The sequence below is a fragment of the Argiope bruennichi genome, chromosome 8 (assembly GCF_947563725.1).
Source record: "Argiope bruennichi chromosome 8, qqArgBrue1.1, whole genome shotgun sequence".
NCBI classification, from domain to species: Eukaryota; Metazoa; Arthropoda; class Arachnida; order Araneae; family Araneidae; genus Argiope; species Argiope bruennichi.
The window spans coordinates 86012629-86040542 of record NC_079158.1 but is presented as its reverse complement, the minus strand read 5'-3'; positions in this window follow the sequence as shown (position 1 = coordinate 86040542).

The window sequence follows — 27914 nt, the reverse complement described above, 5'->3', positions numbered from 1 at the left end:
AAAGTAAAATTTTCCACCACAAATTTCTTGCCAAGAAAGAAACATTTTTATTAAGTTAAATGTTTTTAGATTCAACTGCAAATAAAAATTTCTTTACCTTAAGGAATTTTAAAATTTAAGAGGAGTAAAAATATATAGGTTATAAAAATATAAATTTATCGTTAGAAATGTCCTTTTACTTTTTACACTCGTAAAGCAGATTCATACTTTTTTTCTTTGTTAAAATTGCAAAACTGAATAGTTTCAAATATTTTTTAAGTACTTAGACTTCTTTTAATTATTGAATTGGTGAATCGCTAGAAGTAATGTCTTTTTACTATTTGTCGGTCTACAAATGGAACTATCTGCCGTACATTTCTTTTTAAAATGTTGTATTTAATGTTTGCATAAATAACTATAAGGAAAAGTAGCCTCTGTATTATGAAAGAAACATGCTTTATTCTGAAGGACTCAATAATAATAAAAACATCTATAAAATTCCTAAAAGCTCTCAAGAGTAAAAATGCTTAACAATTTACACTGGCATAAAGTATCTCTTTAAAGCCATGTTTCACCTATAAAAATCTCAAGTGTTGATTTTTTACATTGACAAAACTTGTTAAGGCAGTTTTTTTAAGCAAACATATTTTTTTCCATAATTCTTGTGAATATCAGCATTTGTCTTCAAAAACATAAGATAGAAAAAAGCAATACAATTTATTACTTTTCAGTCAAAATTCTTCCTGAGGTATTTGATTTCTTTGGTGTCAATAAAATGGCAGTTTCAACTCGTTGAAAGATAAATAATTGATCTGAGGAGGTATTTCTTCTGGAGTTAAATTTTGGTAAGTGAAGTAGGAATTTTCTATTCATGGGGGAATTCAAAATAAGAAATAACAAGATCTTTTTTTTTTCTTATCTCTCTTAATTAATTTATAATAAAAGATTAGAAAAACACTTAAAACATTTTAAATCATACTGTAACATCAAAGAATATATATGTAAGGAAATTTAATAAAAATTCATTTAAAAAAGAATTAAATACGATGCATTTTCGATAACACTTATTTTTTAAATGTTTTTGGAAAATAATTTTTCCTGAAATTTAATCATCATTTAGTAATTTTAGTATAATTTCAAAAGAAATTCGATGCCAATGTAGGATTGTTTCGACATTGATTCTTGTCAGTTACGCTTATTTTAACGGGAAAAAAACTAATTTTATTATAGAATAAGTTTTTTAAAAAAATATTGGAAAATTTATTATATTTTGTTTTTTTATTCAATAAATATTTTAGCCTCACTTTAATAACAGAAGCGATCATAAAAAGAAGGAATGAGTAATGTAGATAGTGCACGCTATGCGTTCAAAAATTATATCAATAGTTATAGATATATGTCATAAGATACAAAGACTGATTTTATTACAAGATGGGAAGAAAGTAGGCCTGATTTGAGTACTGTGTCTTAGAGATAGTAAGATAGCTCCTAAAGTAAAACATGCTGGTGAAATGTCAAAGCTTTAATACATGTAATGACAGACCTTCATAGTGAGTTAGAAATCTACAAATTATGTCCACAGCAGAAATCAACGTTTACATGGAGTCCTGCTTAGTCTATTGGCAATATTTGTTAAAGGATCTTTCAATGTTGCAAGCGGATGATCACCATATTTTGCAAATTACCTTCGAATTTGATATAGTATAACAGCTGGTCTTTATTCTTTCTATAGACAAGGAAGGCATATTTCTAGTTAACTTTTAATGTTAAATTATTCACTGGGCAGATTAAGATCTGATAGATGTATAGGCAGATTCGTTATAAGTAGCAAAACTCTCTGTAGTACAAAATAACTAACACTTTCATTTTTGTATTTTATAAATTTAAAAATAATACTAGCCAAGATCTATGAAACTATATGGTAACAAATGCATGGCATGAATCATTTTGGATCGATTATCTTATTCCCAGTTTGCTACAGCAAAATGCTGTATCTGGTGTCAGACAGATGAATGCAATAAACTTTCTTGCCTCTTGTAGGGTCTTCTAACCAACATTTAATGATGGAACACTTTGGATGCAAAATTATTCCTATCATTTCTTTTTTCTTTAACCAGTAGGCTCAATGGATTTTTCCAATATATTTTGACAGAAGGAATGAGTACATAAACCCGAAAGTGCAAACATTGTGCTGTATAAAATATGGCATTCTATGTGAGATTCACCATATTCATCTTCACATGATATATGGTGCACTGTTATTATCTATCACATGAAATGTGCTCTTGTACGAAAGCGAACGCATCGAAAATTTATGAAACATATCATAGTTTGTTTTACTATTGCTTCTATTTTATGAAAGTTTCTTCACTTTTGCCAAATTCACCTACTTTTCATGCTGAATCTGATATAAGAACATCATTTTCTTTCAATATTGAAGAATATACTTATATGAAAAAATAAGAATTTTTGCCCGGAATCTTAAAATTCTAGCGTTGCAACCTCAACTGTGAAAGATGGACTAGTGTGATTCACATAATTTTTAAGCGCTTTCTATACAATATCAGTATTTTAATTTTTTATTCAGTTCCGACGAACTATAGGCTCACCGGGACATCACAAATAGACAAAAAAAATAAAGTTCATACTGTATTTATAAATACACTGAACAGCAAGAAAGTGCTCATCTTCAATCATGTTATAAAGATAAAATGAAAATTGCCTATTACATGCAATTAGTATGTACGACATATGTTTATGTGGGTTTTTTTATTGCTCTGTGATATTTTACTTTATACTGATAAATGCATTTAAATTGTTGCCTTTGTCATTGTAGAAAAGGTTTATATAATATAAAGGTTTATATATAATAAAGGTTTATATAATATATATAAAGGTTTATATATAGCTTTGTATAAAGGTTTATATAATTTTTTTATATAATCAAAACATCATATAAAAATTTCCTGACTTCTAAAGTGTACAAATAAAATATTAAAGATTTAGCATAAAACGATGAGGCCATAAATCAAGATTTTTTTTTTTTTCAAAATTGCTTAGTAAAATAAATTAAATCTGATAATCTCCAGTAATGTAAAGTTAATATATGGTTTGCATAGCAACAGGGCTTTTGATTTCTTCTTACTAGAAGACAGAGGGAATTACATTTTTAGCAGTAAGACTGGTTATATGATGGGAGCTTTGGCTACATGCAGTAGTTATACCAAATTTACAATTGAAACCTGCTTTTGAGATTAGATAATCAATTAGAAATATAGTTTAGGAATCCTGATATTTCCAATAGAAAATTTATTTGTTTTAGGGTTTTAAAAGTTTCACAAAAAATATTGGAATTAAGATAACTAAAGAGTGTGATTTTCACAATATGAGTTTGCTTGAAATCACAGTATGAATTTATTCATAAATTAAACAAGCCTAGAAAAGTACAATATAAGAGCTTTGCATACCAAAAGGTTTTCATAAAAAAATGAATTTATTAATTCACCTGGAAAGAGCTATTTAGTAGAAATATGTTACTGACGCTCAATAAAATGATATCCTTCAAATTTCCCATTCTTTGTACTTCTATTTATAGAATTTGCTCTTCTACTTTATTCTATTTTCCCATATTTTCATGAGTTAAAAGATGATTGCTCTGATTGGGCAAAAAAAAAATAATAATGCTTCCATCTCATTTTTTCTGGATTATTCAGAAAACATCTGACGATAGTCGATGATCAGTGAAGATATAATTGCTATAGTGAAATTCAAACTAGATATTTTCTCAAAGGTGTTGTTTTCGATAGTATATTTGACTTATGACAGTCGACATTCCTTTAATTTCATTTGATTATCAATGCAATAATAAACCATCAATGATCATTTTCAGCTTTAAAGCATTATTAAAATGCAAGTGAATATGAAAGAAAAAATGGTTTGTGAAATCTAGATTCACATTTAAGGATAACTCTGAATTAATAGGCTCTCTTCACTTATTGTAAAAAAAAAAACACTTATTAGAATCTATGAAATAGAGAAGAGACTTGAAGTTACGAACAACAACTTTTATAAGCTTTGATGCCAATTAGTTTTGATAGTTTTCTACTCAATACTTAATTCCACATACTTAAATAAAACTCTAAAGAGTCCGTGACGTTCTATTTTCATAATATAATTTAAAAAAAATGTGACGATTGTCAAATGTACTGTCTATAATGTTTTTGAATGAGTCACAATCAATTGAAACGAAAGCTAATATCTGTTTCTAGAAAATAATAATTTCCCATACATTTTGAATATTATGAGTTGCTGCTAGCCAATAAATTAATGTGGTTAATTAAAGTAGTTAGCTGAACAGTCTTAAGTAATCCATTCATAAGTATTTATAACAGCCAATCGTAAATGGTAACTGTTTAATTAGAATTTAATGGTAAAAGTGCCAAATTCCGCCTTTTTGCACCAGACATACGTTTAACAAAATGATGTAAAATTTCGTATATTTTTAACCACACAGAGGAAATTATTAGAGTATCCTTGTAATGTTTTATCCATTTTTAAAATAGCCTTAACTTTGTATCTTCAAACTCATACACTAGAACGCCATATTAATTTTTAAAAGCATGAGTGATGAATTCGGATTGAATCATGTTTCTGTTTTTGTTTCTTACCGCACTTGCCACTGACAAGCCCGTTGTTACGAAGACAGCGATTTAAGCCGGTGGGTGAGCGTCTCTTGTTTTTATAGTAGCGTCAACTAGGGTCAAGAGCACGACTTTGCAACTCATGCATCACTTATTCACTTGCACAATCCCGTTTTACAGGAGGGTACATTCACACATCTCACTGATAGAACAACGGAAGAACAGCCATGCCCAAACCGGGACGCACTACCCCTATGCCAGGACGCCGAAATCATGTTTCTTCTCTTGAGGATTACAATATCCAATAAATCGACAATAACGGTTTTCATATATAATAAAACCTAAATGCATTGGTATAATTCTTTTGAAAACAGATAAACAGATAGATAATGGAAATGAAGGGTCTAAAGAAATCAGTAAATATATTAAAATGCATTCATGTCTTTATTATATTCAACTTTACCATCAACAAAATCAAAGTCTTACTTGATCAGAATATTTGGAAATAGTTGTCTGCAATGAAAAATAAGAGCGAAAATCAAAATAACCTTTATCAGTCTCATTTTAAGCAAACTATCATTTTAACTATTTTTAACTATTATTAACTATTTAACATTTTAAGCAAACTATCATTTTTCATTTTAAGCATTCATTCTGCTGAAATGCTTCAAGAAATGCATTGTGATAAGAGAAAAGTTAATTAGTAAAGTTAGCTGTATTTGTAACATATTCCTTCCCAGAAAATTATGATAAGAGGAAAGGAAATGCAAGTAATTAAGGAATATTTCCGCGTAAACTTGGAACTTATATTTTATGATATAATCAATTTGAAGACTTTTACGTATCAAAAATTGCTTGTCGTTGGAAATATAAAAGTTTTTAACCACGACATTTCTAATAGCAGTATTTTTCCTTTCTCACATCTGCATTCTAAGAATTTTCGACCATGTTTCATCATTTTTTTTTTAAATTTTTCCATGCAAAAGTTCCCACATTTATGCTAATTTAGCAGTCGGCCACAACAAATCCTGTCGATACCGCTACGTTCAGTTGTGGCTGGGTGGTCGGCTGTACGCAAGAAATAAGATTTATACTAATAATTTTATTTCTATCTACCAAATTCATATCGATTTAGTGTATTTATATATTTAGATTTGTTTCATTAACAGATTATATATGCATGCACACACGCACAACAGAAAATAAGTTTTGTGGGTCTAATTATTTTAAAACAGTGCTTGCTTTTTGAGAAATAAATATCGCATTGTTTGCTCATTTTTAGGGCTAATGCTTAGCAATGAATTATTTTAGCAAATAATATTTCTCTGATAACCACAATGATACATAATTTCTAACAAACCAATAAATTATAAATGAAGTTTTTATTCGAGATAAAATGCTATTGAATGTAAATAAATAACTGAATATTTAGTCTGACCTAAAAATAAAATTATTTTTAATAATTAAATAAAATTTCTTAATACATAATACGATATTAAAAAATAAAGATAAAAAAGTGAATCCATCAAAATTTAAATGCCTACACTTTAAAAATGTGTACAGCGATAAGTGTATTTATGTCCAAATATTTATAATATACATGAGGAATTTTTAAATTGAAGTACATTAAAATCCTTCTTTAAAAGGTGCTTTTTTATTTTCTATGATAACCATTGCATTGCTTAGGTGTTTTCTAAAATATTTTTTTATCTGTTAAATAATTAATATAAACATGTTTCAAAACTATAAACAATTAAAACAAAAAGATGAAACAAAGTGAAGGAATTAAAAGTTTATGCTAAAGATGCAGTTCATGAACAAGTATTAATAAGACTCATGTTTTGTGCGAAATATTAAAGCTTAAAGTACAGAAAAATATATTCTTGACAACCAGGATTCTCACATGAAAGGAAATCATTTGATAATTGAAAAATAACACCTTAAAATCATGAACAAGTTTTAAATTTTTTACTCCAATTACAAATAACTTCATTCCTTTACTATTATTCATTTACAAATGATGTTATATGATGATATATTATAAAGAACTTAAATTGCTTACTTCAAGTGGCATTTCAATTTTGTTTTATCAAAAAACAATTAAATTCACGATTTATTTTATAAAATAACAAAATGAATTAATTTTATTTTATTTCTTTACTATTTGATTTCCCGTTAGTTGAGTGAGAAAAATTTAAAATCAATAACTTCTGTTTTTCGGCCTAAAAATGCAAAGACGCTAGTTTAGAATGATTGTAAAGTGTCGTCTTAGAGTTTGCATAAAAGTGGCATCTTTGTGTTATAAAATTCTGTTTTTTTCATGAGAATTCCAGTAAAAAAAGCTTTAAAATTCCAAAATGCTCTCAAGAGTGAAGATGTATAACAATTTACACTGATGTAAGTCATTCTTAAAAGCCATTCTACGTCTTAAAATGAACACAAATGGGATAATTTTTTACTATCTAAGCTACTTAAGTCATTTTTAAAGTAAAAACTAAAAAGGCATTTCGAGCATTCAAGTGAATTCCTGAATTTTTTTTTCTTCCAGAACACTGAATATATATAGGAGAAAAAAAATCAATGCAATTTATTCTTTCTCTATCTAATTTTTTTGACTGAATTGTTTGGTTTCTTTTGATTTGCTAAAATGGAGGCCCCATTCTTTGAAAGATAACTAATTTATCTTAGGAGAAGATCGGTCTTTTAGAGATTAGTTTTGATTGCTGTATTAGAATATGCTTTCATGTAGAAATTTAGAATAATGATATAACATCGCTAATTTTTTTTCTGCGATTAATTAAAGTGGTAGGAATGGAAAAAAAGTTGATTTTTTAAAAATGTCTTTGTAATTTCTAAAATTTACTTATAAGAACATCTAATACAAAAATCATTATATGAAAGATTTCTAATCCCGACAAATTTTTAATGAAACTTCTTAGGAATATAAGAAATTATTCTGAAAATCATGATGTACATTTTTCCCTTGTAAAATACGGTTTAAAAATGAGAATGGTATCAACAAAATAATTAATTCTTGCGATTACTGTCACATTGATAAATATTCTAAAATTATCTAGGGACTATTTTTTTGTCCTCAATGTAAAATTAAAATGAATTTGTCAGAGATAAAACAAAAGCGAACACAACAATCTTTGTTTTCAAAAGTCTAAAAATTGTTTATCCGCTGATACTACTGTGGTTTTCGTTCAGAATCTAATTTCTTGAATCTTTCGTAAGACCTGAAATATGTGGAAGGGCTTAAAAATTTCTAACTATGGAGTAAGAGACTATTATGGATGAAGTTATCACAATATGGGATTGGAAATGACTCCACGATTTTAATTCTGGGTTTTGCTTTCTTGTATTTTAAATAGAATAGCATAATTTTTTAAAGAAAAAAGGACGCTGAAAGGCCAAACTATTAATGCGTGAAAGGATACAATTTTGTAGAGCATTTCGTGTCTACTATAAAAACCATCCATTACAATGTATCCTGTGTAAGAAATGGGCAATCTCAAACAGAATTCACATGTACTAAGTACCCCGAAATCTTTGGTCTGCAAAGTTATGTTCTCTTTATTTCAAATATTTCCTTACCTGTTTTATTGTCTCTCAGTATTGTAAACAAAGGATCACCAATTATTTTTGCATCCTGCAAAAGATTTTCTCAATCGAAATGGTGCTTATAACAAATGGGCTTTACCAATTCTATGAGAAGACGATATTCATATCTTATTAATTGGTAATTTTAAAATTGAAGGATTGCGGAAATTGGAACAATCAAATCAATATGAATGCAAATCCTTTACATGTTAAAAAGTGCATGGATAATTTAAAATATCACCTTCATCTTTAGATTTTTATGACCATCTTAATGTTTATAAATACACGGAAATACAAGAAACCTTAATTTTGTAATATCGATAAAATAAATATTACCTATTGAGTATTGTAGATTTAAAGTACCTACAGTAATATGGCGACTGATAAATATAGTTAAAACTTTACATTTCGATTAACATGGCGAAAGATAGTGCATAGACAAATACAAATATTTGCCAACCAATGTAGCAATGAATTTGTAGATATTATTGAGAATACCACAATAAGAAAACTATTTCAACAAAATAAAATGATTAAATTGGATAAGTCTCTGATTGGCAACAACAGTCAGGCTGAGCTGTATCCTGATAGAAAGCTTAATAGACTCATTAATCACCATTAGCGTTTAAATTATAATCTTTAATCACCTATTAAACACTTTTTTATTCTCTCTGACACACAGTTAAGGGATAACCTTACTTCTAACGAACTGTTTTAATCCAGTAGTAACAGGGTTTGCTACATGATATCAACCCTTAGAGGATACATGATTTGAAGGTACAGCAGAGCACTTATTAAAGTGTGAGGTAACAAGTCTTTTAAAAATTCAATTTCGAAATTTCGGTAATTCCTGTTGGAAAAACATTATTATTTCCCAGTGTTAAAAAGCTTTTACAAGAAGTATTGAACTCGCAGGCAAGGAAAAATATGATTTCTTAATAATAAGAATTGGCATGAACTATAAACTTCCTGAATATTTAAACACATAATATAGATGTTCCTAAAAATAACAGCAAAATGTATGATGGTCCAGAAGATTTAATTAATAATGAGTGAAGGTGAAGTCAGCTAACCGGGAATAGGAATTTATATTATTAATTTGCCAATTAAAACTATACTTAATTGAAATTTGCATGCCAATGTTATTGATGCTCAATAAAAGCTTATATTATCTAGAGTAAAATTTTTTAAGTGTAAGCCATGATCGTTGCATGTGAAAGTATCAACAGTACTTATGAAAAGAAGGCAAATTGTTGTCATATAAAATAATGCATAGATTAATGAATATTATATATATATATATATATATATATATATATATATATATATATATATATATATATATATATATATATATATATATATATATATATATATATATATATATATATATATATATATATATATATATATATATATATATATATATATATATATATATATATATTGTAAAGTCTCGATCCAATAAAAGGTGGCGTTGTAATCAAATTCTTTATTTACATAAAATTACAGTTCATCATCTAGGTTAAATGATTCTTATTCGACACAATAAGGATATTTCCTCGAATTCTTTCGGAGAAACCTCCCTCGGAAAGAGCTAGCCGACTCTTTAGCGTTCTCGCAAACAGGCCTTATTTCCAGGGATCCACTGAATCTTCTCGGGTGGAATTCTCGTCGGACAATCCGCTCTCTGCCTCCTTTTCCACAATTCTTCCCTCTCTTCCAATCTCCTCGCACTTTTATCCTGTTCCCACCCTCATTCATATCGGACCATTTTCCCAGTTATCCAATAGTCGTTCAGCAACAACTTCACCGGTCTACCGTCGACAGTGGGAATCCGTTGGGGAGCCCCCCTCCACAATGTAAAGAATGCAGGTTTACATCTGTTTCAAATACAATGCAGGTGGGGTCCCTTATCTGGACTAGCACTAATTGCCCAGATGTCCTTACTTTAACGGGACTGACCACCTGGCACTTCTGGAAGCACTTATACTGCGGTAGTGCGTCGCCATTGCTGATATTGCTGCTTGGATGCTAATTATGGAGCGTGGGAAAAGAAACGTCACCATAGTTAAGCAGGGAAGAAGCTGAATCATTACAATATATATTTACACTTTAACGATCCGCCATTATGGAAAAAACAAAATTCAATTATTTGCAAGGAAGGTAGCTGCTACTATGTATGTACAAGTGAAGGTAAATAACAAAGTGTTATTATGTCTTCTGAATATAATGATTTAAAATGTGATAAAATAAAAAAAGTTTTTTTTTTCGAAACAAAACAAATCGAAACGAAAGCATGCTTTTTCTTAAAAAGTCTATACTTATAATTATAGTTATAATATTAAATTTATGAAAATCAAATACGATTTTATTAAATTATTTTACTAAGATTTAATTTGTTTTTCTATAAAATGTAGTATCCATAACCTTATGTCCAAAGAATGTATCTTTTTTTAATCAAACATAAAATGAAATACTGAATTTTTCATCAACATTTTATTTAAGAATGCTATGAAACCTATTAGAATTACTAGTGGCAATCACAAAATAATTTCTTCTATCTCCACCTGTAAATCTGAAAACAAATGAAAAATTCAAGAACCTTAGCCTTATTTTTAAACACATGAATGCTAAATTTTTATTGGGCTATACCTTATTTCTTGAGAATTAAAAACGGTTATAAATACTTTCATATAATAAAACTTGTACGAATCAACAAAATTCTTCTGAAATTGAATCAAACAAACGCCTTAAATAAGCACTAAATATGCAAAAAATGCCTTCCTATCTTTGTAATCTTCAAGAATTTCATCTACAAAATGTTTCATTTGATCAGAAAGTTTGAAAATATCTTTCGGACGGAAAAACCGAAAGTGTTTGCAGAATGGTAGTTAGCCTTTACTTTCTATTAAATAACATCTCCAGTTGTGTGATGGAAATTCAAATAAATTCAGTGTGATATCAGTCTCTACAGAAGTCCTTCGAGAAATCGTGTAGTTAAGATAAGAGAAAAGTTAATTAGAAGAGTTAGCTGTATAAGTAAATTATTCACTAACAGAGCGGTGACGATAAGAGGAAAGGAAATATAAGTAATTAAAGATTGTTTCCGCTTAAGCTGGGACAAATATTTTATGATATAATTAATATCAAGATTTAGCAAAGGAAAAATAATTGTATCGTATGAAGTTTTAAGGTTACTGGCAACGAAAGCCTAAACAAATTTATTTTCTCTCTCTCTGGCAACATTCTAAAAGTTTTAAATCATGGTCCACTTCCAAAATTTCTATCGAATGTTTTATATATCATCGTTCATATATTTTCAAATGCCAAAATACACATCACTATAAAAAATGCAATACAAATCCATAACGAAATATATGTTTTCTTATGATTCGTTTCAACAAGGGTTTTTGTAGTTATAAGCAAATAAATATTATTTAGTTTCAAGAAATGAATTACGCAATAATTTATCAAAATATTGATAATGCTTACATTTTAGAAGAAAATACGTGTAGAAGAGAGAAAATAAATTATTAAATTATTGAAATATATTATATTCATCTATTTGGAATGAATGTTATGGAATTGTGTAAAATTTTGTAGCTTGCAATAATTTTTAAAGATATAATCATAAGGAGATACGTGATATGATGCCAAAAATCGGGTTCATGATTAATTTCTTAATCTAAAACAAGAAACTATCACCTGCCATTAAAAGTTACAATAAAGGTTATTACAAGAATTCAATGTGAAAAAATAAATTTCAAGGTTAAACTTAAAAATAAATCTACATATTTATCACTTAAAATCTAACCCGTTTTATAACTTGTATCCAGCCTTAATATTCACCCTTCCCTTCTTTTCTACTTTATGCATAAATGAAAATAACTATTCTAAAAGTGTAGAAATATAACAGACAACAAAATAATATAAAATTTTTGAAAAATTCAATTTCTGAAAATTTGAAATGTCTCTCAGCCATCTTTATACTTCTAAATATGCATGACAATTTTAAAACACTTTTAGACTAGAATTAAAATGGCTGAAGCATCATAATTCAGGTAACGTTTATGTGCTTAAATGTTTTACATGTAAACATATATACTATATATAATATACCAATTAATATATGTCAAACATATGCATGTACCAATTATAAAATAGCCATTTTAATCATATATCAATAGCTATCGTATAGTATCGTATATCAATAGCTCCAACTGTTAGACATATGCAAGCTTAATATAGAAAATAAAGTTTAAACACGTTTTCTTTTTCTTTTTCATTTAATAGACGCATTGATGTTGCAAAAATTGCAAAACTTAAAAATGTATAGTGTTATCTCTTCCATTTGTTACTATTCTTGACACATTAACAATTTAAATTTTAAAAACTCTCCTCTGTTATCAAAACTGATCGAGTTACAGAACTATGAATTTAATTAGTTTAGATCAATTAGAGCAATTTTGAAGGAAATGGTGTCTATTGATGAATGACCTTCTTTTAGACAGTCCATGAAATAATCAAAAATAGTCTAAAATGATTTTATCGTGAACAATGATGGTGTTTACGTTTATATTCTCTAAGATTCCACTTTAAAAAAAAATGAGCTGATTTTTTAAAAAAAATGGGTTTTGTATGAAATTTGATTAAAAATTGTAAATATAGATAATGCTCAGGTGTTTCTAATTAATACTGAAAATGTCGAGGCATATTGAACCATTGAGGATGGGTTTTAAAATATTTTGAAATATAAAGAAATATTTCGTGAAAAAAAATCGCAGTGAAATAATCAATATTACTCGAAATTTGAAACAAATTATTATGTTATAAATCAGTCTGAATTATGATTATTTTTTTTAAATCACAACAAAATAAAACGTAATAATATATTAATTTGCTCTGAGATTTAATTTACAATCTCTAATGAGTGAACATAATTAATTATATCTTAAGACATACTGCGAATCTTGAAATGAAATTTGTTAAGCATAATCAGAAATAAATTAATACCGGAAGAAATGATTAAAAATAATGGAAGAGTTTCGAAATACTGATTAATTAAATATGTTAATTAATAAATATGTTAATCAATTTTTCGTTATAAAAATATCTTGTTCGTCTGAGCTTTTCTATTAACACCAGTCTTATCAAAAATATAATCATAAACACTCAAATTATAGAAGTGTTTTTATTTTTTGACAAACACTTTTTCTAGAAAACTGTTAAACATTTTTCATTATTTTCACACTTATTCGATTCGATTAGGGTATAAAAAGAACGTCTTGCAAGACATTCAGTAATATCACTAGTTGCATTTACGAAGCGCCAGTCTTTCACGAAAAATACAGTATCAATAGCTTTTAAGTTTACTCTTTTAAATCAACTACCGCCTTCTTGTGGAATAAACTAATATATTCCTACTCCTTTTTTAAATAAAGGTACAAAGCATTTTTTTTTTGTTTAAGATAGACAAATAACAAAAAACGATCGGTATGGTCTATTGAATGACAAAACCGTCTGTCCGAAGGAACTGGTAAAAAAAATTAGGAAATAGTGTTGGAGAGAGTAGGTGTATTAAAATGCAACCCACGCATAACTTGGCGTTGAAAGTTTTTGTTTGAAAACTAATGGATGAATTGCTGGAAAGAAAGTCTTTCTTAATCTTTCTCGATTGGGAACTTTCATTGTTTTGAGAATTTCTACGTCTATGCTCTATTCATCTCATGTTTTCGCGACTTTAAGAAAGGCAATCAGGGATTCGAGAAAAAAAAAGATTTTAAATTTATCAGTATAAATGTATGTTTATCCACAGGTGAATTCAAACATTTGCATCAAGAGATCATGATTTTATTAGTTCATGTATATTCATGAGCAGTTTATAAGTATTTTAGTAGTTCTTAATGCAATCTAAAATTATTCATGGTATACTGGTACTTCTGATATTAAATGAATATTCTTGTTTTCGTTTGAGTGTGAAAAGTGCTTAATTTGCCCAATTATTAAATTTTGAACAAAGTATAGATAAGATTTCAGAATCCTCACTTGGTGGTATTATCATATTCATCAAATTATGGCTTCAGAAATTATCTGCTGAAAACACTAGAAATTATAAATCAGCTCACACTATTTTAAAAGTGGATTCTTAGCGAATACAAACGTAAAGCTTCATTTTCAGTTCTTCATATTAATAATGTGGGATAGATATTCAACATTTTTTACGCCACCAACGTTCACATTATAATCATTTCAGACTATTTTTGATTATCCCTCTTACTAAGAAGATTTATTAGAAGATTAAAGAAGGTCATTAATCAATAGACACCATTTCCTCCCAGATTGTTCCAATTAATCTAAACTAATTAAATTCATAGTTTTGTAACTCGATCACTTTTGATAACATAGGAGTTTTTTTTTTTTTTTTTAATTCAAATTGTTAACGTGTCAAGAATAGTAACAAATAGTAGAGATAACACTATGCATTTTTAGGTTTTGCAATTTTCTTACATCAATACTTCTATTGAATGGAAAAGAAAAAGAAAACGTGTTTTTTTTATATATATATTAAGCTTGCACATGTCTAACAGTTGGGGCTATTGATATACGATTAGAATGGATATTTTATAGTTGGTACATGTATAGGTTTGATATATGTTAATTGGTATATTATATATAGTATTGCTTTTATCTAACTGCTTTTTTAATTGCTATTATCTAAATTAACAATATTTAATTAATTATAAAATGAAAAAATATTCACGTGCTATATATAACTTTTTTTTCTTTTGATTGCGGTACTTTCATTGAAATAATTTTAATTTATGTCCCAAAGTTCAGCCTGTTTCATTTCCTCAATACATAAATCTATATTTTAGTTGGGTTTGCAAATACAGACCCATAAAATAATGAGGACAATTTTTTTTTAAAAAATTCTTTCTCTCTCTCTCTCTTTTACCTTTATATGTAGATATCCTAAGGAGATGAGAACTGAGGTTGGAATCATAGAGATCACAATCGAAACATCTGGCGAATTCTTTGACTCCGGTCCTACCCAATCCGTAAAATTAATATTAAATCTTATCTCATTTGAATGAAACAATTGCTTGAACAAAAATAATATTTTTGCTTTGAAAGAAAATTTTCAGCATAATGTATGCACGTCCAGGGATAATCTATGGGTGCTAATTTCGATTTTCTTTGAAGGAAGAAAAACGAAAAGTTGGAAACTAAAACCTCTTCGGGTGTAAAATTACTGCGCAATCTGTAACGCTTAATCGAATGCTGTTTAAGTATGATGAAATAAAATGAATAATTAATTATTAGAAAATTGACATAATCCAATTATCATTATTATTAACATTAATTTATTAATTTGAGTACTGTTTAACTAACTTTGATTGATAAAATGTGAAATACTATTTTTAATTATCTTCGGGTTTTCATTTTGAATGCAATTGCAAATGTTACTAAATTTCAAAATTTTCACATCAGTAAAAGTTAAAAAAAGTAGTTTTGCAAAACTACCAAATGAATTTTTTTATTCAATTTTCTTAACTTCCGAAAAATTTTCTACATAAAATGATTTGAATTTTGTTTCTTAGTTTGTTTAATGGGATGGTTACATTGAGCTTTGTATTGGCATAATACATGTTTTAGTGCTATTTTATATCTGTCAATACGAATTTCTCAACTTCCAAATTTTGGTTAAATTCTATAGCGAAAAAAATCGATATACTAATTTTCCTTAAATGTTCTGTAGTTTCTGAATAAGAAAATGGGCAATCTGTTTATTTGAAAACACTTTATACATGTTTTAATAATTCAGATTTGAAAATCATATTAATAAATGAATTATGTATTATTTATCAGTCGAACCCAATAGTTTAAAATACAATAGACGAAGAGCTTTGTATTGTTTAGGAGCTAATAAGCAAATTTGTTAAACTATATATAGGATAGGAATAATTTGTTTTATAAACTTTTAAAATAATGTTTCCCTTTATGCCAGTATTTTAGATAAAAGTCTAAAGTGTTTTCCTATTTTTAGAAACTTTTTTTTTAAATTTAGTTAGTATATGTTGACGTTTCTATTGATGTTGATGTAAGCTGGTATATGTGTTTCCTGTATATTTTTTTCATTCTGTTTTATGCTGAAATTTATAAATACCTCAAATTTACGGGGTTTTTTTCAAAAACTGCCGAACGTAATGCAAACATTAATTAATCTTTAATATGTAAACAATGGATGTTATGAAAAGTATTTTAGATTTATATTATTTCACGTAGAAGTAGAAAAAATAAAAATGCGTAAGCTTTTTCTCATCTTTAATATCTTAAAAACTAAGTCGTTCATTCCACAAAAGTATTTTAGATTCATTTTTTTACTCATATTTAATGTGTAAATTAAATAGTTTCCGTAAACGATTACATGCTTATAATAGGTTCAAGTTTCGAAAAACATATATTATGCATACCTATTTTTTATATATCTCTCTACATATAATATTCAAAATACCTGGCATCTAAAACCCAACTCGTTCAATTTGTAATCACCATAAGGGAAATATTGAGTAAAAAATGCGCTCATTTTACAACCGGCCCTTCTTTTGCTATATACATTTAATTTTATGCCTTCTGATTATTCTAAATGTCAGAAAATATTAAACTACTCAAGTAGCACAGCTAGTAGTATATGTTTTAATATTTAACAATATTTTCTGATATTGTGAATATTTTTTAATATCTTACTATATTGTACAGAAACCGTGTGCTACTTGGGTACCAGATAAACACTTCACTGTTACTCAAATAATTCCAAGCACTCGCTCATTTAATAAGAAAAAGCGGTGATATTTCTTCACCTCGCTACAGATACTTCGCCTCCCTCAAAGTAAATGAAATCAAACGATTTTTTAAGAATTTTTTCTTTCGTCCGCTTCTCATTTGGTGCTCATTCCCGCATAGTAAAGAAAAGAAACAAACTGAAAATTTTCTCTTAGCAGTGAGTTTCGGTGTTTGTGGGAAATAGTTTCCACCTCATTTCAGTCACGTCTTGAATGTCTCATGCTCTCTAAATTGGTTTCCGATTAACACAGTCAGTGAATTCTGAAATTGAGTTAAGTTACAGAGAAATGTAAGAAAATTACGCTCGGTTTTATGGTGTTCAGTATCATTTCTTTTATTTTGTTTCAACGTAACTCAAAAAACATATTAATTTTTTATGAAATTATGAAAAAATTTAAAAAAATGTTAAAACCCAATTAGCATTTTTCTTTATTTTTCAAATGATATGCTAAATACAATTTATCTTTCCCTAGCTGAGCATTAGTTGTCTAATTTTCTGGATCCCGTGATGTATTTCGTAAAATTCAAATATAATTAATTGCTATATTGTTGATAAACCAATGCAATAATTGCATAAAATTTTAAATATGTTTAAAAATAAAAACTTATATAATCAAAATATTAAATATATTCCCTAATTCAGTGACGATAGTTGATTGGTGATTAATTGTGATATCTATAATTAACTGGTTTAGTTTTTGTTTTTATTTGAAAAAAAAAACTTATGATAATATACTATAGTATTATTTCCTTAAATGATATATAGAATTTAAATAAGTTTCTTCAGGTTACCTTGCATGAGGGAAATTACTTCATCAAGTGTTTCATAATACAAAGGTATTTTAGAAATGGGTGTTAAGAATGGAATTTTGAAGTGAAATTCCTCAATTTCTCGAAATTTAAGAATCTTTTTCCGTAACAAAAAGGCAGAAATCAAACTTTAAGTGTTGAAAATAAAAAATAGGTTTAATATATATAAAAAAATTGTTTTTTTATGGTTTCGTTCGTAATCAGTGGCTCTAATCTTTATAAATTTGATATTCTTTACTAGAGCAAAATACAGTCGAAAATGTTTCGTATTATTTAAGAAAGAACTTACATTTCTGTAAATTTAGATATTACATTTTTTATTAATTTATTTTGATAATCATACATTTCATAGAAATTTTTTTTGAATTTCCAGGTTATTAAAATGTAATATTGAGTGATAAGGAATGATCCTGATAACTATGAAGGATGTGGAGAAGGAATAATGTATTATAATAGTGCCTACATTTAATTTTCCGTAATTGGAAGAAAAAAAAAAGAGTAGTTCAAGCATACATTTCCCTAAAATTAAAATATATATATATATATATATATATATATATATATATATATATATATATATTTTATATATATTTTATATATATATATATATATATATATATATATATATATATATATATATATATATATATATATATATATATATATATATATATATATATATATATATATATATATATATATATATATAAATATAAATATTTGAAAATTATTAAAAAAAAAATGTTTGCTAAATGTTCATAATTATAATTTATTTCAATAAAATAAGAAAATAGGAATTTTTTTTTAACTATTAAAAAAAATTTCGAAAATATAATAGCAACGTGCTAATTAATATTTCCCAATAAACAAAAGAAAGAGTGTAAGTAAATATATGGCATTTTTGTAATATCCTAAAAATTATTATGTTTGTTGAGTTGCGTAGAAAGAAAATAAAAGAAATGATACTGAATATCATAAAACAGCACGCAATTTTTTTTTTTTTTACATTTCTCTATAATTTAGCTCAGTTTCAGAATCCACTGACTGTGTTAATCGGAAACCAATTTAAAGAGCATGGCACATTCAATTCGTGACTGAAATGAAGTGGAAACAATTTTCCCACATACTCACTGCTGTGAGAAAATTTTCGGTTTGTTTCTTTTCTTTTCTGTGAATGAATGAGCACCGAATGAGAAGTGATCAAAAGAAAAAATGTCTTAAAGAATCGGTTGATTTCGTTTACTTTGAGAATCTATAGCGAGGGGAAGAAATATCACCGTTTTTTTATAATTAAATAAGCGAGTGCTTGAAATTATTTGAGTAACAGTGAAAAATTTATCCGGTTCCCTAGTAGCACAAGCTTATTTTACAATATGGTATGATATAAAATAATATTCATAATATCATATAATATTGATAAATATTGACAAATGTACTATAATATTGCAAAGCTTTAGTTCAATATTGTTTCACAAGCTTTGCTACTTGGGTAGTATAATATTTTCTGACATCTAGAATAATCAGAAGACATAAAATAAAATGTATATAGCAAAGGAAGGGACAGGTTGTAAAATGAGCGCATTTTTTCCTCAATATTTCCCTTATGACGATTGCAAATTGAACGAGTTGTGGTTTAGAAGTGTCAGATATTTTGAATAATATATGTAGAGAGATATATATAAATAGGTATGCATAATATATGTATTTGGATACTTGAACCTATTAATAGCACGAAATCGTTTATGGGAACTATTTGAGCTTATACATTATATATGAGAAAAATTTAAAAAAAAAAGCATCTAAAACACATTTGTGGAATGAATGACTGTTTTTAAGACATTGAACCTGAAAAAAAAAGGTTGCGCATTTTCTAAAACACCTAAATATTTATTTCTGATTATAAAAATGGTTCTAATTCTACTATTTTTCAATGAAATGATATAAATCTGAAACAATTTTTATAAAATGCATTGTTCATATATTAAAGATTAAATAAGGTATAGATTAAGTTCGAGACGAATTTTTTGAAAAACACCGTACATTTTGCAATATTTATGAATTTCTGATTAAAACCAATTGAAAAAAAAAAACACGTATGAAATCAACATATACCTGCTAAATACCAAAGCGGTTTCTAAAAATAGGCAAATAATGCTGGACTTTAGGTTAAAAACAGGTTATAAAACTTTCTTTTAAAAGTTAATCAAATAATTTTTTTTCAAAATTCTTCAGATAAAAAAAACAAATTACTTTACTAATTCCTAAACTAAGCGAAGCTCTCCGTCTATCCATTTTTTTAAATATTGGCTTCAACTGATAAATATAAGTAATTCCTTTTATTAATATGATTTTCTCGTTGTAAAGTATCATAACAGCTATAGAATATTTTTAAATAAACAAATTCGCTGGCACATCAGAATCGGTACTTGTGCAATGCTCGAAGGAGCGGAACTGGTACGTATCAATAGGAATTTTGGGCACCATTTCCTTTGAATCGGGAAATTTTTTCCGACATCTAATTGGATCCGATAACAGGCCAAAGTTTGGCTGATATTCTTGCACTCGCCGACTTTTGCTTAGCTCTTCTGTGTTACTGATCTCAACCGACATTTCTACCAAATTGTCACGTAGATCAAATTAGCTAAAGAAACTTGTAAGCTAAGCTAGTATGAAAACACAGGTCACTTAAATTAAATTGGGACTTTATATCATGTAGAACTTAATTTTACAACTCACTATAACCAACAGAAGAAACTTCTAGAAGTTTCTAGAGATGAGGTAGAGTTACAGTTAACAACAATAATTACAGTTAATAATTATAATATGAAAAAAAAGAAAGAAACAAATAAAAACTTTAAAATAGCATGCAAACAAGCATTGGCATATATAGATTGCAAACAGATTTGAACCAATGATCCCTCGCTCCCGAGTGAGCCACCGAAGTTTAGCGTGTTCCCGACTCTACTACAGATTCACACGCCTTGGAATGTTTTACTACAATATTACTAAGTTTCATTTCGTATTTTCTTATTCATTTTTCCTTCAAAAAATAAAATTCACATCCTTATCTTATCTCTGGATGCGCAGACAATATGCTAAAAATATTCTAACAAAACAAACGTGTTATTTCTATTCAAGATATTTTTACACTCATATTGAACGAAACATTAATATTAATCTTCCAGGCGTTGTTGTACCGGATCCGAAGAATTCGCCTGGTGTTTTGATTGTGATATTTGTGACTTCAACTTCCATCCTCAAATTCTCCGGATATCTGGACATCAGGGTAAGAAATCTGCTCTGATTACTTTAAGACACTGTGTGCTTAAATCCAACATTTATTTGTTAAAGAAATAAAACAGAATGAACTTCGGAATTTAAAATGAAATTATTAAAAAGAAATCGCAGCTATTGGAAAAAAAAAATTGTTATTTATAACACGTGGATATTTTTTAAATTTTATAATCAGCTTAATATTACTAATTTAGGTATTAAGATATTTGTTAAATTATCCAAAATTATATTTTGGATTTTGGCTAAAATTAGTAGCAGTTATTATATTGTTATTTATTATCATCATTATTTATAAATTCAAGAGGATTTACTAGCAATATCTGAAAACATATTTCGGTGAATGCAATATTTCCACAAAGGTGAGGATTCGGAAATTGTATCCATTCGAAGTTCAAAACTTCATAATCGTGCAAATGCATCATTTTTTCACACTCGATGAAAACGAAATAATACAAGAATATCCTCAATCATTTCATGTCAGGAATACAAGAATATCATGAATTATTCTAGACTTCATTCAGAAGTATTCAAAAATTGTAAGAAACGGCTTATGAATGTAAATGGACTGAGAAAATTACGACCATTGCATCCGAATTCACTTGTGTATAACAGACATTTATATTGATAAATTTACAATCACATTATATCTCGAATCCCTGATTGCCTTTCTTAAAGCCTCTGAGACAAGAGACGAAGAGCAACACATCTCAAAACAATGAAACTAAAACGTTCCGATCAAGATCGATTAAGAAAGCAATTCATCTATTACTTTTCAGACTGAAACTTTCTACGCCAAGTTATGTGTGGGTTGCATTTTAATACACTTACTCTCTCCAACACTATTTCCCAAGCCTTTTCTCCAGTTCCTCCAAACAGACAGGTCTGTCATTCAAAAGACCATAGCAATCACTTTTTGTTATTTTTCTACTTTAAACAAACAAAAAAAAAACTTTGTACCGTTGTTTGAAAAAGCAGTAGAAACCAATTCTTTTATCACTCAAGGAGGCGGGAGTTGATTTAAAAGAATAAACTTAAAAGCTATTGATACGGTATTTTTCTTGAAAGTTTGAAACGACGTAAATACAACTAGTGATGCTACTGAATGTGTAGCAAGGGGTTCTTTCGAGGCCTTTATAGAATAAATTAAAAAAAGTGCGAAAATAAGGAAAAATGTTTTATAATTTTCTTGAAAATACGCATGCTTCGTAACAAAAAAATAAAAATACCTCTATGGATAGAATATTTATGGTTCCATTTTCATAAGTCTGGTGACAGTAGAAATAGCTCAAATGAATAGGTTTATTTAGATGGAAAAATTTATTAAATACCTTAATTAACATCATTAATTGATTATTATTTCTGAATTTCTCCATTATGAAAAGCGATGATTTTTTTTTAATTATACGATCTGTATTTCACTTTTTAATTATTATTTAATAAATTTCATTCCTAAATTCACAGTAATTCTAGAGTTACAATTAATCTCGTTACTCCCTAAATATCGTAAATTCAAACGAAAAAAAAAAACATTATTTAGTTTTATTTCTGTGATATTTAAAAAAAGAATTAAGCATGACTCTACTTGATGTGTAACATGAACATTTATTTTCAAATTACACCTAATATTATTTATCCATTGCGATATTGTCTCAAACATTTCGCCCCTTTTCAAATTATTTTAGAACCTGATCGACTCTCCTAGACATTTCATAACACTTATAACAATTAGAAACCTCAAAACAATTTCTATATTTACACATTTTTAATAAAATTTCAAATATACAAAACTCACTTTTATTTTTAATCAGCTCACACTATTTTTTAAAAGCGGATTCTTAATGAAACTATGATATATAAAAGTCAAATTTTATTTTCGATTATAAAACCAATATTGTCGTATATTCAAGAGTTTTAAACCTGCAAACATTCATGATGTCATACTTTCAGACTATTTCTGATCTTTTCAAGGATTATCAAAAAAATAGATCATTAATCAACAGACATCGTTACTTTAAAGAGTCCTCTAATTGATCTAAAATAATCAAATTGACAGTTTCATATCTCTATCAGTTTTGATTACAGAATAGATAATACTATACATTTTTAGATTTTGCAATTTTCTTACTTCAATACTTGTATTAGATAAAATAGAAAATTACTTTTTTATATTTTATTTTTTCTTGTTGAATTTGCATATGCTTAACAGTCAGAATAAAGATTTTGGTTCAAGATTAGAATGTACATTTTACTTTTGGTATATCTATATGCATCATATATATTAGAAGATATTTTATATATGGTATGTTGAATTTATAAATGTATGTATGTAAAGCCTTTAAGTGCATAAACGGTACGTGAATTATGTTGTTGCAACTATTTTAATTCTAATCTGAAAATGCTTTAGCATTTTCATGCGTATTCAGAAGTAAAAAGATGATTGAGAGATATTTCAAAATTTTAAACATAGAATTTTTGAAACATTTGATATTATTTTGCAGCTTATTATATTTCCATACTTTTAGAATATTTATTTTCTTTAATTTATAAAGTAGAATAGAAAAAACCTGAGCAGTAAGACTGGATGTATCCTGCCTTAATGCGTTTTAGCTTATAAGCTATAAAATATAGAGCTTTTAAGATGATAGAAATAAAAACGTAAATTTATTTTCTAAATTTACCTTGAAATTTATTTTTTATATTGACTTCTAATAAAAACCATTTTCGAACCTTCTAATGTTAGATGATAGTTTCTTGTTTCAGATTAAGAAATCAAATCCGATTTGAGGAATCATATCATGCATCTCCTTATGATTATATCTTTAAAAAATATCACAAGCAACAAAATTTGACAAAAATCTATAAAAACCACTAGAAATAGATAAATGTAATAAATTTAAATCATTTATTAATTTATTTTAACATTTAAGCACTTAATTTTCTTTAAAACATGAGAATTATCAATATCCTGATGAATTATAGCATCAATCATTTGAAACAAATAAAGATTTATTTGTTTATTATTATATAAACCCTCATTGAAAAAATTATATCCAATATCGTTTTCGATTTGTATGACATCTTTTGTCATGTTATAGTGATTTACATTTTGGAATTTTAAAAGATATTGAAAATGATATAAAAAACCTTCGGTAGAAATTTTGGAAATGAAAAATGATTTAAATCTTTTAGAGTTCAGCCAAGAGATGGAAAAATACTTTTATTATGGTTTTCGTAGCCAATAACCTTAAAACGTACCACGGCACAATTATTTTTCCTCTGGAAATGTCTTGATAATAATTATATCACAAAATATTCGTCCTAGCTAAAACGGAAACAATCCTTAATTACTTAGATTTCCTTTCTTCTTATCTTCACTGTTCTGCGAGTGAATAATTTATATATACAGCTAACTCTTCTAATTAACTTTTCTCTTATCTTAACTACACGATTTCCCGAAGGACTTCTGCCGAAACTGATATCACACTGAATTTGTTTGAATTTTCATCACACAGCCAGATATATCATTTGATTAGAAAGAAAAGGCTAACTGTCATTCTGCTAACACTTTTGATTTTTTCCGTTGGAAAGTTATTTCCAAACTTTTTGATCACATAAAAATATTTTGTAGATGAAATTTTGGAAGATTACATAGATATGAATTCCCTTTTGAATATTTAATGCCTCTTTAAGGGATCTGTTTGTTTCAATTTCAGAAGAATTAAGTCGGTTCTTACAAGTTTTATTGCATGAAAGCATTTGTGAAAATTTCAAAGAACGGCGATCCTCAAGAAGTAAGGTAAACTCATTCACAATTTAGCATTCATGAGTTTAAAAATAAAGCTAATGTTCTCAAATTTTCATTTGTCTTCGGATTCATGCGTGAAAAGTTTTTTTTTTTTTTTTTTTTTTTTTTTTTTGTGATTACCACTAGTAATTTTAATAGATTTTAAACCATTATTAAGAAATGACGATGAAAATTTCATTTTTTCATTTTAAATTTGATTAAAAAAATAAATTATCTCAAAATAAGGTTATAAATACTACACTCTGTTTAAAAGAGATTTAAAAATTTACAAAAGTATTTTAATGATATCGTATTTGATTTTTGTGAATTAAATTTTGTAACTATAGTTATAAGTACAGTTTTTTTAAGAAGTGGTATGAGTTGTCTTCGATTTTTTTCTTGTTCTGATTCGGAAAAATTGCTTTGTTATTTTACCAGATCTTAAATCGTTATACTCAATAAGGCATAATAAAGTCTTGTTAATTAATTATATTTGCACATGCATTGCGAAAATTTCAAACTGCTTCCATGCAAAATTGAAATTTGGTTGTTTCTAATGGTTGATTCTTGAATTAAAATAATAAATATATACTAAAAATAAATAATCTTGAGAAGAACTGTTAAACAACCTCATGCAACGTCCATGGCTACACTTAAAAATGTTACCTTAGGTAATATAAATATGGTATGAGTTGTCTTCGATTTTTTTCTTGTTCTGATTCGGAAAAATTGCTTTTTTATTTTACCAGATCTTAAATCGCTATACTCAATAAGGCATAATAAAGTCTTGTTAATTAATTATATTTGCACATGCATTGCGAAAATTTCAAACTGCTTCCATGCAAAATTGAAATTTGGTTGTTTCTAATGGTTGATTCTTGAATTAAAATAATAAATATATACTAAAAATAAATAATCTTGAGAAGAACTGTTAAACAACCTCATGCAACGTCCATGGCTACACTTAAAAATGTTACCTTAGGTAATATAAATATGGTATGAGTTGTCTTCGATTTTTTTCTTGTTCTGATTCGGAAAAATTGCTTTTTTATTTTACCAGATCTTAAATCGCTATACTCAATAAGGCATAATAAAGTCTTGTTAATTAATTATATTTGCACATGCATTGCGAAAATTTCAAACTGCTTCCATGCAAAATTGAAATTTGGTTGTTTCTAATGGTTGATTCTTGAATTAAAATAATAAATATATACTAAAAATAAATAATCTTGAGAAGAACTGTTAAACAACCTCATGCAACGTCCATGGCTACACTTAAAAATGTTACCTTAGGTAATATAAATATGGTATGAGTTGTCTTCGATTTTTTTCTTGTTCTGATTCGGAAAAATTGCTTTGTTATTTTACCAGATCTTAAATCGTTATACTCAATAAGGCATAATAAAGTCTTGTTAATTAATTATATTTGCACATGCATTGCGAAAATTTCAAACTGCTTCCATGCAAAATTGAAATTTGGTTGTTTCTAATGGTTGATTCTTGAATTAAAATAATAAATATATACTAAAAATAAATAATCTTGAGAAGAACTGTTAAACAACCTCATGCAACGTCCATGGCTACACTTAAAAATGTTACCTTAGGTAATATAAACTTTTATTTAGGACCAGTAATGTTGGTATGCAAATTTAAATCAAGCAAAGTTTTTTTTAATTTGAAATTAATTAATTAATTATATAAAATTCCATTTCCAGTTATCTCACTTCACCATCATTATGTTATTAATTAAATACACCATACCACCAGACATTTTGTTGTGAATTTTTAGGAACATTCATATTATGCGTTTAAATGTTCCGATATTTTATAATTCATGCAAACTCATATTGTTAAAAAGTCATATTTTTCCTATAATTCAATACGTCTTGGAAAATAGTATACATTTTTCATTACTTCTTTGAAAATAATATACTTTCTCAATACTTATAGGAAACTAATATACTTTTTTCAATATTTCTTGAAAAATAATATACTTTTTTTCAATACTTCTTGGAAAATAATATACTTTTTTCAATACTTATTGAAATTATTGAATTATTTAAATTCCAAAATTGAATTCCTAAAAGACTTTCTACCTCACATGTTCAACATTGTTCAAAATTATGGATCTGTTTTGCTTGACCTGTAAATCAGGTATCATCTAAGATCTAATGTCATGTAGCAAACCCTCTTACTACTGGATTAAAGCATTCCGTTAGAAGTAAAGTTGTCATTTATCTGCAAGTCCGATAGAATAAAAGAAGTTAATTGGAGATAAAAGATTATAATCAAAATGTTAATAGGGATTAATGATGAAGTTTCCTATCAAGCGACAGCTCAGTCTGACAGGTGTTTCCATTAGGAGACTGATCCAATTTTATCATTTTACTTTGTTGAAATATTCTTCTTATTTTGATTTTCTCATTAAACTACAACTTTATTGTTTTATTTTTCCACTAAATTGGCTAGAAAATATTTGTATTTAACGGTGCACGAGCTATTTTCGCTATGATAATCGAAATGCAAAATTTAAGCGTATTTATCAGTCACCATATTAATATAGCTACTTTAAATCTGCTGCAAAAACTAGGTAATATTTAATTTTATCTATATTAAAAAATTAAAGTTCCTTGATATTCAATGAATATGACGCATATGACGGTCACAGAAGTTTAAAGACAACTGTTTTGAATTACACACACTATTTTTACATGTAATGAATTTTTCATATATACAGATTCGTATCTTCCCAGTTTCCACGATCCTTCAATTTCAAATTACCAATTAACAATATATGATTCTCATCAGCCCATAGAACAGGCAATTATTAAAATTGCAATTTCGTGTGAGCATATGATTTGTCAAATACAGTCACAGTTGATGATAATCTGCTTACAATAATGAGACCTCACAAGAATCAGGTAAGAAAATATTCAAAATAAAGAGAGTGCAATTCT